General features: G+C 45.6%; 1 protein-coding gene across 1 annotated transcript in view; it reads right to left on the reverse strand.

Moving 5' to 3' along the window:
• The window catches only part of LOC103233017 (carboxylesterase 5A), a 126,233-nt gene that overhangs the window by 56,468 nt on the left and 54,985 nt on the right, over nucleotides 1-14,780 (reverse strand). The window lies entirely within an intron of this gene.

A 14,780-nucleotide genomic window follows, 5' to 3' on the forward strand; every position in this document is an offset into this window, starting at 1 on the left:
TTAGAATCAGGGAAAAAAGTTGGTTCTGCTTATTTTGAGGAAAAACATAATTGAAGTAAAATAAAAGCAAATAACTCCTGAAGAGATCTTTAAAAGGGAAGACTCCAAGTGAGGTATCATGGCACATCATAAACAATCAATAAATATCTGTGGAATGAATGAACAACCCCATGAAGTCATTCTGATGGACCAGGAAACTGAGACTCAGGGAGAAGTGCTTTAAAGTCTCATCTCCAATTACGGAAAAAAGATTTTGTCCTCATAAAAGGATGCATCACTAGGAGGCATATGAGGCCCAGGGGCCACTGCCACAGTCAATCCAGGTCTCCAGCACCATGGGAGAGGCTGAGGGCCTTCTTGGAAGATCATCTGACCAGGAAGACCAGGATATGGTGGTCCCAACCCTGGGATCGTCACAGGCATGGTCACCTTCATGACCACTTTCCCAGAGACCACTGTGTATCTGGCACTGGGTTGGCAGCCAAATTTACTTTTCTCAACCACCTCATAATGGAAGCCTTGGTGGTTACATTTTGTAGATGAGGAAGGAGAGGTTTTCTTAAGTTCCTACAACTGGTGTGACAGTACCTGGGGGAGGCTGAGACAGAGGTGCTAAGGTAAGCATTAAAAATCCCGTTTAAAAAAACATAACTCAGAATGGATCCAAATATACCACAGGTTTGTTTACCACCAGCAAAGCATGCACCTGGCCTACCTATCTGGAGAGTCTCCTGTTTACGTGCCTGCCCTAGGTCCTGATGCTAGCATCTCAAAGTCCTGAATGCCTGAGCCTATAGAGGAAGGGGGAGAGCAGCTCTGATTGGTAGCACAGAATGGACAGTTCCCTTTCAGGATAGATACAGAAGTCAAGAGCTTGCACTCTCATTGCCATTATAATGGAAGGCTTCCTGGAGAAGGTTTCCAAATGAGAATGGCTAGAAAACACCTTGCCCTGCTGCATATCCTTCTGAACTGGGAGCCAGCAACACTGAGGAAGCTGCTGAAATTATCTCCTGAGGCCCCATGAAAAATCCAACTTGGAAAGAGGATCCTGGATTCACATGGTAGTGTTGAGCTGAGAGGCTTCAGGGTTCTGGGTCTATCTGTTTTCAAACTGTCTCCTGCAACACTGGTTCATCAGAAGAGCCTCTGGTATGGTAACATTCCTTCCATGGACCTTCAAAGGAGAATCTCACCTTCTAAGTTTTACTATGTTAAAGCAGTGGTTCCCAACCAAGGTGTTTTTGTCTCCCAGGGGCATTTGGCAATGTCTGAAGATATTTGGTAGTCACAGCTAGTGGAGAGGTACTGATATCTACTGAGTGGAGGCCAGAAATGCCACCAAATATCCTACAGGGCAGCCTCCCACTATTATCTGGCCCACAAGCTCAATAGTGCTAAGGCTGAGAAACCCTTGGCTAAACATATGATATTGTCTATATTTGAAAATTTTGACCTACAAAAACACCCAGTGATTTCCCATGACTCACATTGAGTTTCAATAGATTTCAACTGAAGAGAGGATTCTGAAGTATTTTTAAAATGTGCAAGCTATTAATCAAATCCAAACCCCTCCTTGCACAGATGGCAGCCATGTGGCCCAGAGAGGGTAAGGGGATTTCCCAAGGTCACAGGGCAGCAAGTGCGGATCCAGACCTGAATGCAGACCCCCCTTCATCCCTAATGACCCTCTCTGTCAACACAGAAGCCTGACCTCCATCACCGGTTCATTTCTCCCACTACGGGAAATGGCTTCTTTCCCACTTACTGCTCTCATGCCCTGCCCCATGAGAAGTTTCCCAGAGAGTTGTTTCCCATCACAAACTTGGGATGATATTCATTCAGACGCAAAAGAAAACCTGTTTGCTTAAAAAGAAAGAAAATGGGAACAAAAGAACCTTATTTTCTTTTTTTTTTTTTAAATTTATTTATTATTATTAAACTTCAAGTTGTAGGGTACATGTGCACAACGTGCAGGTTTGCTACATATGTATACTTGTGCCATGTTGGTGTGCTGCACCCATCAACTCGTCATTTACATCAGGTATAACTCCCAATGCAATCCCTCCCCCCTCCCCCCTCCCCATGATAGGCCCCGGTGTGTGATGTTCCCCTTCCCGAGTCCAAGTGATCTCATTGTTCAGTTCCCGCCTATGAGTGAGAACATGCGGTGTTTGGTTTTCTGTTCTTGTGATAGTTTGCTGAGAATGATGGTTTCCAGCTGCATCCATGTCCCTACAAAGGACGCAAACTCATCCTTTTTTATGGCTGCATAGTATTCCATGGTGTATATGTGCCACATTTTCTTAATCCAATCTGTCACTGATGGACATTTGGGTTGATTCCAAGTCTTTGCTATTGTGAATAGTGCTGCAATAAACATGCGTGTGCATGTGTCTTTATAGCAGCATAATTTATAATCCTTTGGGTATATACCTAGTAATGGGATGGCTGGGTCATATGGTACATCTAGTTCTAGATCCTTGAGGAATCGCCATACTGTTTTCCATAATGGTTGAACTAGTTTACAATCCCACCAACAGTGTAAAAGTGTTCCTATTTCTCCACATCCTCTCCAGCACCTGTTGTTTCCTGACTTTTGAATGATCGCCATTCTAACTGGTGTGAGATGGTATCTCATTGTGGTTTTGATTTGCATTTCTCTGATGGCCAGTGATGATGAGCATTTTTTCATGTGTCTGTTGGCTGTATGAATGTCTTCTTTTGAGAAATGTCTGTTCATATCCTTTGCCCACTTTTGGATGGGGTTGTTTGTTTTTTTCTTGTAAATTTGTTTGAGTTCTTTGTAGGTTCTGGATATTAGCCCTTTGTCAGATGAGTAGATTGCAAAAATTTTCTCCCATTCTGTAGGTTGCCTGTTCACTCTGATGGTAGTTTCTTTTGCTGTGCAGAAGCTCTTTAGTTTAATGAGATCCCATTTGTCAATTTTGGCTTTTGCTGCCATTGCTTTTGGTGTTTTAGACATGAAGTCTTTGCCCATGCCTATGTCCTGAATGGTACTACCTAGGTTTTCCTCTAGGATTTTTATGGTATTAAGAACCTTATTTTCAAACACCCATGCAAAGTAAGGTCAGCTGTAGGGAACTAAGCAAGATTAACACCCACGAGGTTGATCAAGACAAAGAGGCATGTGAGGAGCACATTGGGAATGACAGGGCTTTCCTCTAGAGGAATAATAGCTTTGCACCAATGAACAAGGAGCCTTTCACTCTAAAAGAATGAGTCCAGGGAATCCCATAGTAAAGCCTGTGCAGGGACCTGAAAGAGAGGAGGGGAACTTGTCTTCCAGGAAAAATGAAATTGCGATGCCACAGCCACTTTCAGGGGCTGAAGACCCACAGCCTACAGCAAAGCTCTGCTTGTCAGGGCTGAGAAGGCCCCTGGTGCTTGTCCAGGGGGGAAAAAAGCAAGTGCACCACGCAGATTTGTGGTGAGGAACAAGAGTCGAGCTTGCTCTTGCTCTGCAGCCAAAAGCCAGGGAGCGGTAGGCAGTTAGACCTACCAACTTATATAGTATTCAACTCACTCACACTCCTTTGAGTACCAGGACACTTAAATCTCATCCGCTCAGTACCTTGCCCAAGTTTTATTCAAACACTTGTCTATAAAGCACACGTGGGAAGTGCTTATCCCACCCCGCATCCTCATTGTGTGATAGGGAAACTGAAGCACAAAGAGGAAGTGGTTTGCGTGAGTCAGAAGGAGAGCTGCCCACCTCTCGTATCTACACCAGGGCCCTGATATAGTTTGACTGTGTCCCCACCCAAATCTCTCTTGAATTGTAGCTCCCATAATTCCCACGTGTCATGGGAATGACCTGGTGGAAGGTAATTGAATCGTGTGGGTGGGTCTTTCCCGTGCTGTTCTCACGATAGTGACTAAGTCTCACAAGATCTGATGGTTTTATAAAGGGGGGTTCCCCTGCACACTCTCTCTTGACTGCTGCCATGTAAGACTCCTGACTTTGCCATTCATTCACCTTCTACCATGATTGTGAGGCCTCCCCAGCCATGCGGAACTATGAATCAGTTATACCTGTTTGCTTTATAAATTACCTAGGCTCGGGTACATCTTTATTAGCAGCATGAAAACAAACTAATACAGGCCCTTTCCCAGAAAGGAAGGGAAATAAAGCCAGCAAGCACATACCTTGTAGGCATCTTAGTAAAAGATGTTTGTTTTGTTTTTAAAGCCTCACACTATAAATTTAAAATAAAGTCCCTCAGCAAAAAATACACAAAGTTGCCCAACCATACAGTTTGGGAAGCAAATTCCCCATCCTGGCAAGAAAGCCTTCCTCTTACAAACTGCGCCCTATCCTTGGCTCTGGTCTCTCCAGATTTTCTATTTATCGAGGTGGCATTTATATTCCCTGGTGCACTGAGCACCAGCCATAGTGGAGGACTGGAATCACCTGCCAAGGCCTGAATTCCTCCAGCTTCCCTCTGAAGGCTTCCAGGGCAAACACTTACACCTCTCATTTTATATGCAGGATTTAGGCCAACCCAAGGGCCCTTGCAAATATTTTTTCTGACCCCACTGGTGTTGTTCTTCTTTTCCTCTTATATATCAATGGGTTTTATTTTAATTTTGAGGCTTACAATTACATTGCAGCTGTGCTGGGATTGTCTGTCTGTTAGCACGTGGCTTTAGCAGCCAGCAGCAGCCAAAATTCCTCATCCTTGTTCCTTTCAACATGAAAGGATCGCAGCCTTGGTGAGGACTGTAATGAGGAACAGGAGAATTTACCCTCAAATCAAATCCTTCCTCTTTGATCTCAACCTTTTTGACTGTGCGTTTGGCTGCTGAATACTGCTTTGATCCTTCTGCCGAAAGCCACCAAAGATTTTCCATGTCCTCTGCTCTGTTTATAGAATGAAACAGAAACTTCATCCTCTGGCAGGCCAGGGCAGCCGGCAGCAGGGGATGAGAAATGTGAACATTTACTTTAATGGTGACTGCATTTGAGGAGGCTGTGATCCATGGAGCAAGGAATGGGTAGCAGTCATTTTTCTTATGTGACAACTTCTGTCCAGTTTGGTCAAGTCCCAAGGATGGTCATCCCCACCATCCGGTGGGAAGAGATGGCCCAGTGTCTTCACTGTTTACCACTTCCTGACCATCAGGACTGACATCTTAAGGACGTGCCTGTGGGAGGAATGTGGGAGAGGAGACCACTTTGGATTCTTCTCCATGTCCTGACCTACATCCTGTGAAATTATTGTTTATTCAAACTCTTCCCCAGAAGACACTTAGGAAGGAGTAGTTATTCGAGGCATCTTTTGCAGCTGTCAGAGTCCTGAACCCAGGGAATTTTGAAGGAAACTCAGAAGACACAAAAGTGAAGTCCCTGTCAGATATAATCTTATGCCTCTTGATTTATATATAGGAAGACATGAAGGGCATCATCCGAATTTCTGCCTCACAGCTGTTGCCTGAGATGCCACCATTGGTGACTCCTTCCTTACAACACACATGCCTGGAGGAAGATGTGGGGTGGTGAAGCACAAGACCCTCAGATGAGGGGATGAGTTTGCCAGACTGAAGAATCCAGGTCAATATGGAAGTAGCAGAGATCAGAAGAAAGATAGGAGAGAGAGAGGAAAGAAAGATAGACAGAATAAGGAAGAAGGGCAACAGAAACAAACTGCACGTGTTATAATTCTGACTGGGGGAATGGCCATTTCACCTCTACTAGGCATCAGTCTGAACTGAGATCCCTTTGGTCACAGAGTTCTAGACTAGGACTCATTAGTCTAAAGGGATGCAGAGAAAAAAAAAAAAAAGGACACAACTCCTACATCCAAAGATACTGCCTTTGAGTTGGGGAGAAACAAGACACTCCTGGTGTGATGCTCACCAGTGCACTTGTGTGGAGGTGTCAACATGCTTTCTACACCAGAATATGAGATTCGAGGGGGCAGGAGCCATAACTGCCTCATAAAAGGACATGCCTAGCACAGTGCATGAAACCAGAAAGAGGTTCAATCAACATTTGTTTTTAACAAACTACTTACAAAGAAAAAAAGAAACAAAGGAATTGAGTGCAGAAAATTGTCACTGTGCAGTGATTTGGGGCAAGATAAATGAGTTCTGGTCTTGTTTCTGCCATTATGAGTATTTTTGAGTGAGGAGGCTTAGGCAAGTCATACCAACCTCTGTCGTCTTCAGTTTTCTTACTTATAAAAAGGGGATTATCATTTTTCCAATCCACAGAGATATAATGGCAGTCCAACTGCTTTGTAAGCTCTCAGAGACTAATAAGGAAGACATAAGAGAAATAGTAAAAATAAAGGACAGTGAGGGAGAAGCGCTGCTGAGCAGGGTTATCAGGTGGACTTCTCTGCAATTTTACTGTCTCAGCAGTTTGAGATCTTACTGGGGTCTTTCTAGCTCTGATCCTCTTTACAGACCTTTTACATCAGAAATTGCAAGACCTGGAAAATTAACTGTCTTAAATCAAATCATTCATAGAGCCATCAAAGAATTTTGTCTAGTTGAGAGGGATTTCGACTGCAACTCTTCCCCTATGGTATAAAGCCCTGTGTTGTAAGGCAGGGGGAAAGGGAAATATTTACAACCGGATGGGGAAAAAATTGCAAGAAGTTATTACAATCATTAACTTGTAGGCACGTAATAACATAGCTTCAAAATGCATAAAGCAAAGACAACAGAAAAAATAAGGAGAAATAGAAAATCTATACTCATAGGAGATGATTTTAACAACATAGCCCTGTTAAATAGGGAAATCAGACTATACTTGGATGCTCCAGTGAAAGACTTCTCATGTCTGGGACTGAGGAAAATAAAAATAAAATGAGGAAAAGGAGGTTCCTGGACTTTAATTTCTCTGTAGAGATGAAGAATTGACATGATCACGAAAGAGATCCAGTTCAACTCACTGTGGTTTCATTGGGATTTGGGACCAAAGCCAAGGCTAGAAATGAAATATAATTGTGCTTGTGTTCATTCTCTGTGAATCTCTTTCTTTCTGCACCTGTCAGGGAGGAGTACCAGGATTGGGGCATAATTGAACTTAAGTGTAGAAATAGCCAGGATTTAATGGCAGAGGGAAGGAGAATTTGTGAGCTTCATAGAAAGTCTGAGAAGGCCAAAGGAAGGCAGATAATAAGGCACCACCTATAGATTCACTCTGAGATCCTAATTCCTCCACTCCTGGACCTCTCAGGGTCAAATCTCTACTACCATTACCACCACCACCTGTCCAGTGATTACACAGGCACTGCATAAATATATTATACTCATTGTCTCTCTTAATCTTCACAAAACCTATTTCAAATGGGAAGTTTTTAATACTAGTTCCATTATACAAAAAAGGAAACAAGCTCAGAAAAATTCAGTGATTTGCCTATAGTAGCACAGCTAATAAGTGACAAAGTAAATAATAAGTGGAGGAAATAGACCCACCTGGCACAGCATAATGGCACCAGACACTCTCATCTTTCTAGTCTTAGGTTGGGCCTCCCTTTACCACCAGCTAGGGGTCAGTACCCTATGTTTCTAATCCATACCTCCCCCTACATCAGTCTAGAAGACCGCAAGCAACACAGAGTGTCAACCTGTCTTGTTCTCTCCCAGATGCCCAACTCCTAGTGCTATGTCTCACCCAAAAAGGGTATCAGGATATTTTTATTAAATTTAATTGAATAGATTGACAAAAATCATCCAAAATCCACCATACCCAGGCTCCATCCATGCAAATGGAGGCACATGGCTACTTGAGTCTCAAGTTTCATAAATTTTCTTTAAATTTTGGAAGGTTGCTAAATGTGCCAGTGGCCCAGGGCAAGAAGTTCTTCTCCCCAGACTTCTTACAGCAGCAAAGTCCTGCCCTTCCCATCCATGATGTTTCCCAGGCTCTGCATCCAGACTTTATCACACAGACAACTTCCTTTGCAGACTAAGCATGGATGGTTTCTACATTGGTATTACAAGGTGGGGGGAGTTTTATGGCTAGGGGTACTCTATTTCCCAGTTGCTTTTCTCCTTTTATCCAGGTTATCCTGGCACTCCCCAGAATATCTTTAAATCTGATTTTTTTTTTTTTTTTTTGAGTTGGAGTCTTGCTCTGTCGCCCAGGCTGGAGTGAGGTGGCACGATGTTGGCTCACTGCAACCTCCGCCTCCTGAGTTCAAGCGATTCTCCTACCTCAGCCTCCTGAGTAGCTGGGATTACAGGCACATGCCACCATGCCCAGCTAACTTTTGTATTTTTAGCAGAAACGAGGTTTCACCATGTTGGTCAGGCTGGTCTCAAACTCCTGACCTCGTGATCTGCCTACCTCAGCCTCCCAAAGTGCTGGGATTACAGACATGAGCCACTGCGCCTGGCCCTAAATCTGATTTTTAACGTGATTCTTCCTCCCATGCCCAGAGCAAGTCCCAGTTTCTCCAGGAAAACTCTGTCCTGGTTCTTCTGAGCTCTGCAAAGCACATAGATAAAGTTGGGCCTTAGCATCAAGCTGCTGACGCAAAGTCCTCGTGATTACAAAACTATACCCCCAATGGAGAACAAAGAATACAAAGATTAATTGAGAAGTGGGAAGAAAAGGATGCTTTTATTTTTTTAATCACCTAGGAAATCTTTGTACACTTTAGATATGCCACGTCATTTAATCATCACAACAACACTCTCAGGAAGTATTACTGTCCCCACATCACCTATAACAATAAGACTCAGAGAAGTTAAGCTCCTTGTGCAAATCCACAGAGAGAGAAAGTGACAGACGGGATTTGAATTCAGGTCTGTCCGTCTCCAGGGACCTGCAGCCTCAAACTGGACAAGCAATACGTCCTACAGACTCTGTTACAGATGGTCAACGCTGGTGTCCCTCCAAGGTGCACACATTCCCTGGTCACCAGAAAGACACTCGGGCTTAAACAAGACAATGTCTGACTGAGATCGTCCCTGTTTCCTGGTGAGAGCATTTGAGGAGACGGATGTTGATTGATGTGGTTTGTAATAATACTCATTTTTCTGTAATTACTCCTTGAATTCCAGCCAAAGTGGGCCACACGGAGCTGCAGCTGTACGAGATGTCTGGATTCTCCCAGTCAGCAAAGAGTTGGGAACAGGGTGGTCACAGAGGAGCCAAGCCGGGGCAGAAAAATGTCTCCATTCAGTGAATACTTATCGAATCCTTGCTCCACACCAGACCTTGCAGGGAGGGAGAAAAAAAACCTTGAAGTTGACAATGTAGTTCCTTCAGGTCAATTAAATGTTTATTTAAAGGAGTGCAAAAATAGAAAAAGGGTGGTTTCTTCCTTTGAGGGAAGCCACAGGCACGTGAATGAACACCAACAGTGTGATGTGCTGGGTACCAGAATTGGAGTGTGCTGGGAAGTCCAGAGAGAGGGGCTTCCCAGGGGAGCTGGAGAAGATTTCCAGCAGAGGTGTTTTTAAGACAGACCTTGCAGGCAGGTCTTATGCAGCGGCTCAGCAGGTAGGTAAGAAGCTAAGAGGTAGACAGGGGGACCTGCTTGGCTAAAAGCTGCGAGTCCTGAGCCAGCATAGTGTGTTTGAGGCACAGCAAGAAGTTCTGGGTCAGATGCATCCACTGTCCCACCACGTGCTAGCTGGGAGACCTCAGGCTAGTTTGTTTCTCTGTACCTCAGTTTCCTCTTTCATGAAATGGGCAGGAATAGTCTCTGCCCATAGGGTTGTTGTAAAGCTTAAAAAGTTATTACACATCTAATGCTCAAAACAGTTCCTGGCATAGATAGTTGCTCAATTAAGCTAGTTAATTTTATTTGGTGCTGCTGCTGCTGCTGCTGATAATGATGTTGATGACGATGATAAGATACTAATGAGAAATAAGAACAGGACTTTAGGCCAAGGACAAGTGATTCAGAGCTTCAAGTGCTACGGGAAGAAATGAGAAACTTCATCCCATGGGCAATAAGGGATTCTCTGTTTCTGAATGAAACTACAGCAGACAGAAGAGCATTGGACTTGATGCAAAGAAGCCAGCTCCTCGGCATCAGCTACGTTTTGTCAGAAAGAGACAAAGGATCCAGCTCCTGCAGCATCAGCTTTGTCAGAAAGGGAAATGGACTTCCACGATCTCGAAGCCACTGTATACTGAGGATTCTCTGCAGCTTAGCTTTCCCCCTAACTAATTTAATTGCCAAGTGCTATGCATATGAAATGTTTTGGATTTATTCGGTGCCTCCAAGTTCCCAGATGTCGTGTGATACTCATAGAGGTAATGTGTGGTTGAGGAAACAAAGTTAATGCTAAGAAGCAGAAGTGTCTCCAAACAGCATGCAATCAAATGGTTAATCATGCTCCTGGGGCTCAGGGAGAAAGTGACATAGGCCCTCAGGGAAGGGGCAGATAAGTGTGGACCAGCATAGTCAGAGAGGACACCCCCGTTATTCTCAGGTGAGCCCCCCACAGCAGGTGGCAAGGCCAACTCACTCATCCCAGGCTTCTTGGGGGAGAGTACAGAGAGATGAGCTCATCCTGACAGGACAAGTCTCCTCACCACTAAGCCCCTGTCGCTGTCCCTTCTTGTGCCTGATGAGCGGGTCTGTGGAATTAACGAGGAAATCTCCAGGGCTCCTGGGAATTGAGACGTACGGCAGATCCGCTCCACAGGAATCTGCCCATCTTCCTCTTTCTGTCCCACTCACTGGATCCCTCCATTCCCACTCACCTCTCTCAAAACTGTTAGAAAACGGCTATGGATGTGCCACTGTCGCCAGAAGCCCTCCTAGGCTATCACAGTATGTACTAGTCTCTTGTCTGGCCTCAGTATTGAAGAACCATCTCCTCCTCCCCCTGCCCTGCCTGATTCTTTATCAGTTTGCTCCCCCGCAGCCCCCATCCATACACCCCTTAAATCAGCCTAACTCTCCAGCTTCATTTCTACTCCTTCACATCTTGGGGCCTCTGATTTCTTCACTCTTCCTCCTTGAACACCGGAGCCTCCTCTTCCTGTTCCTCTTATCCTACCCAATCCCATCTGTCAGCATCCTACTGCAGGCTTCTTGTCCTATAATGTCTTCTCAGTTTTTTGTTTGTTTGTTTGTTTTTGAGACGAAGTTTCGCTCTTGTTGCCCAGCAATCTTGGCTCACCGCAACTTCCACCTCCCAGGTTCGAGGGATTCTCCTGCCTCAGCCTCCCAAGTAGATGGGATTACAGGCATGTGCCTCCACGCCTGGCTAACTTTGTATTTTTAGTAGAGACAGGATTTCTCCATGTTGGTCAAGCTAGTCTTGAACTCCCAACCTCAGGTGATCCACCCACCTCAGCCTTCCAAAGTGCTAGGATTACAAGCGTGAGCCACTGCACCTGGCCCCCATAGTGTCTTCTCTGTGATAGTCCACACTAATCTTTCCCTTCTTGATACCTGTATGTTTGAGGTGACCCACAGTTCTCGCAGTTTAGTTCATCTTATGTCTTGTATTGTCCATAAGTACCTTGACTTGTAGGCCTGATTCCCCAAATAGATTGGGTGTCCCATGGAGACCTCTCGACTTCTCCACCTGCAGTGGGCATGGTCACTTAGTACAAGCTCCAGAGAGGCTCCCCTTCTCAGGGGCTGAGGGCTGAACCCTTCTTCCTCGTTTCTCTCCATTCCAGACAAAAATTCCCCAAAGAGAACAAAGGAAGCTGTTCATATTTTCTCAAAGAGAATAATATGCAGAGAGAATCTAGAACAGGGAATGAATGTTCCACATTTGTAGATGTGAGGAGTGGAGAGAAATGATGGGATTTATAACAAGCCCACAAAAGGGCAGTTTTCATTTGCCTTGGTTTGAGTAAGGCTATACAGCCTCCTTACCTCTGAGAGACACTGCCCTCCACTTTCCCTCCAGAGCTGGGAGGACTGGGAACTTGGGAAGCCTGGGTGAATTTCCTCATTCCTTTCCACTTGTCCTCAATTCATTGTTGAGGAAATGGAGGGCTAGAGTCTTTCCTGCACCCTCTTTCCCACTGAAATTGGACACAGAATGAGGATAAAAGTTAATCTGCTAATTTCAACCCGCTCCTCAGATTCATCAGCAAAACCAAACTGTGCCTAGAGGTTAAAACAAATCAAACCAAAAGCAAAGCAGGAATGACTGCAGTTAGTCACCAAGGAGAACTGTGTTCTACATTGGGGTAGAGCAGAAAGGTGGCAGAGAGGAACCATGGATATTTGAAGGAAAGGAGAAAGCTTTAATTCCATGGATTGAGCACGTGTGTGTGTGCACGTGCACACACACACAGGCACACACACACATGCCTGGAGGCAGAGGAACCTGATCTCACCCTCTCTTGAGTTCTGAGCTACCACGAATAAGAAAAAGGGGCCAGTGGGTAAAGTGAATGACCCACAGGTGAATGGCAGAAGATCTGAGGTCTGTGGCCCCATCTAGCTCTATGTCCGCTGCACTGGCTGCCTGGGAAAGTTAAGAAATCTGAATTTTGGTTACCTCTGCTGGCCTTGGACAAGTTCGTTACCTTCTCTGGGCTCCATGCCTCCATCCTCAAAATGAGGGATCTGGACCAGATGGTCCCTAAGGAGCCCCCAGTCCTGCCTTCCAAGATGATGTGAGTACTTACAGTCTGCTAAGCCCGTTAGACACATTGCTTGCATGAGTGCCCAGCCTGAGTTGGTCATCCAGCCGCAGAGTTCACTCCAGGACATTCACGCTCCCTGAGTGCTGGGCAGGTCTCAGCCTCAGTGAGCTTGACATGCCATCTGGACACTGGCAATATCAGGTGTGTGACAAGGGGCACCTGCCATTAGCCTCCTCACCTCAGGACACGGAGAGCAATGGCGATGTGCCCTGTAGCCACACCCCCTCCTCCAGGTCACTCACAGCTAAGAGGCATCCTACAGCCCACTCCTCTAAATGCATCATGCAGCCACCTCCAACAGCCACTGGCCTAAGTCCACTCTGCCATCAAAGAAGCCAAGGTACCTGCTTACCCCACACCTGACAGAAGGAGCTATTCCATGGCTCAGTAAGGATGCCCTTCACCCTAGTGCTCCCAGTCCTCTCCAGCAGATAAAGGGCTACTTCAGTCCACCTCTTCCAGGAAGCCTTCTCTGACTATGCTGGTCCACACTCATCTGCCCCTTCCCTGAGGGCCTATGCCACTTGCTCCCTGAGCCCCAGAAACACCATTAACCATTTGATTGCACACTCTTTTGAGACACTGCTGCTTCTCAGCATTAACCTTGTCTCCTCAATCACAACATAAACTCCGTGAGTACCACATAAAGCCCAGGAGCTTGGAGGGACAGAATAAAACCAAAATCTTCCATATGCATGCACTTGGCAATTAAATTAATTAGGGGGAAAGCTAAGCTGCAGGGAATCCTCAATGTACAGTGGTTCAAGAGCATGGAAGTCTATTTCTCTTTCTGGCAAAGCATGGCTGATGCTGCAGGAGATGTGTCTACATCCCCTCAGTGCCCCATACCATTTCTGCACCCTCTGGCCCAGCTGCCCATGGCTATCACTTGCATCTTTGCCCTTGGGCTGCCAACATTCACTCTGCTCACACCACGTGGAAGACTGGAGGTACCAGGGTCTGATGGGTGTCAGGGTAAAACTGCCCCTGCTTCCTCACTCCCTGGCCTGCCCTAAAGCCTGTTTCACACAATTTCCCAGAGTCTCCCTATGGGATTAAGCTCTTATCATCCACACTGTGGCTGCTTTTCTTTCTCTTTGTCCCCTCCCCACTCATCTGCCAGTGCTCATGCCTCCTAAGCAAACTACATTCACTCAGTCCTCTTTTTAGTGCATGAACTGTGCTAAGACAAGAGCGACCCCAGGTCCCTTCCATCTTGTTGCTCTGCACCAGCCCCCGCATGTCCTACTGCTCTGCATGGTCAGACTGTGTCCCAGGTATATCTATGCTCTGGCTTACAGAGAGAAAAAGAGAAGATACTCAGGGAAGCAATTTTCCTGTAAGTGAGTGAAGTAGAAGCTGCCCCCATCCCTTCCTTTCATATGCCTTTGGTGAGAATTTAGCTACAAGGGAGGCTGGAAACACGCCCAGCTTAAAGTCTATTAATAAGGACGAGGAGAAATGATCGTGGTGGACAACACACAGTCTCTGCTACAGAACTTGAATAATACTCACCCATTTATTGTGCTCCAAAATAAGCCAAAACAAAGGTGCATGTCTTTCATGTGCTGCTTTGTTTAATTCTCACATCACAACAGAAGTGTTACTACTATTGTTTGCAGATAAAGAGATGAAGGCAGTGAGAATTTCAGTATCTTACCTGAAGTATCACATGAGCAAACCCAGATCTGGCTTATGGGTTTTCTATTCTGTGCTTATTCCGTTTTTTATTCCCATAAATGTATTTTATCTGGTGCAGTATCCCTACTTGGAAGGTGACAAAAAGGGAGGGCCAGGAAAGGGAAGAGACTAACCCAACTCACAAAGAGAGCAAAACGCAGAACTGGGCCAGAATCCAGGGTCCTGGCCACCGACCTACTGCTTTGTCTATGAAGCTTCCTCTGAGCCAGCTACCTCCAAACAGCTCCTACCCAGACCCAGACCAGTGCCTATGGGGCTGCCAGGGAGAGGGATGTGTATTCTTTGGTCTAGTTGAATTCAGAGCCCCCGTCTTAGACCACAGTTGCATCTGAAGTTTCTAAATAGAAAATCTACTAATCAAGGTGACAGTGATGGCTCAGTGTCCCTTGTTACCTGTGCAGCATCCAATGCTGTCAGCTCACAGGCCTTGAATCAACTCCCCGCCCCTCCCAGAAGGAAAGGAACG

Source organism: Chlorocebus sabaeus, chromosome 5 (genome assembly GCF_047675955.1).
Source record: "Chlorocebus sabaeus isolate Y175 chromosome 5, mChlSab1.0.hap1, whole genome shotgun sequence".
In the NCBI taxonomy this organism is placed as follows: Eukaryota; Metazoa; Chordata; class Mammalia; order Primates; family Cercopithecidae; genus Chlorocebus; species Chlorocebus sabaeus.